The sequence below is a fragment of the Lipotes vexillifer genome, unplaced genomic scaffold, assembly GCF_000442215.2.
Source record: "Lipotes vexillifer unplaced genomic scaffold, Lipotes_vexillifer_v1.1 scaffold182, whole genome shotgun sequence".
NCBI classification, from domain to species: domain Eukaryota; kingdom Metazoa; phylum Chordata; class Mammalia; order Artiodactyla; family Lipotidae; genus Lipotes; species Lipotes vexillifer.
The window spans coordinates 5,952,137-5,953,003 of NW_006798798.1; the positions used below are offsets into that span (position 1 = coordinate 5,952,137).

General features: G+C 44.6%; 1 protein-coding gene across 1 annotated transcript in view; it reads right to left on the reverse strand.

Annotated features, from left to right (window-relative positions):
* The window catches only part of PRODH2 (proline dehydrogenase 2), a 12,291-nt gene that overhangs the window by 5,497 nt on the left and 5,927 nt on the right, over positions 1-867 (reverse strand). The gene's annotated exons all lie outside the window — the stretch shown is intronic.

Below are 867 nucleotides of genomic sequence, written 5' to 3' on the forward strand. Positions count from 1 at the left end.
GCAGGAAGGGAAAAACAGTTTAGAAATTGTTAGAAATCTGAAAAGTAAGCTGTATCAATTGATATTATTTATTGAGGTATAATACAATGGTTGAGAGCTCAGCATCTGAGTTTGAATCCTGGCTCCACCACTTACTGTGTGGCCTTGAACAAATCATATAACCTCTCTGGGCCTCAATATTCTCCTCTGTAAAATGGGGGTGATAATAATAACTACCTCATGGAGTTGCTGTGTGGATAAAAATGGGTTAATATATGAGATGTGCCTGGACATAAACAGGACAGGACAGTGCCAGAATATGATAAGCACTCAATATATGTTATAATAATAGGTGGCTTCAAATGCCATCTTATGTATTTAATCTTGACAATGATCCTAGTAGGCAGATGTTATTCCAAGCTCCATTTTCCAGTGGGAGAGTGACGTGACTTGGAATTAGCATCTAGAAAGTGCTTGGAACAGTAGCTAGCTCAGAATAAGAGCCATAAGTGTTACCTCGCATTCGTCTCTTGGGACCTCAGTTTCCTCATCAAACTTTGAAGGCCTCTTTGCAACTCACAAGGCTCCCCTGGTCTGACCCCTCTGCTCTCACCTCCTCCCACCCTCCACCTGGCTTACTGCCCTCCAGCCTCACTGGCCTCCCTGCTAGTCTTTGAACATGCCAGGTACCTTTCCACCTCAGAGCCTTTGCTCTGGCTGTTCCTTCCGCCTGGAACACTTTTCGCCCAGATGTCCACTTACTTCACTCCAACCTCTCCGCAGGGTCTTTATTTCAATGCCACCTTCTCTATGAGGTTTTCTCTGGTTTGAACTTGCAACTCCCTTCCTGGGGCTTTCCTTTCCCCTTCCTCAGCCTTATTTTTCCCT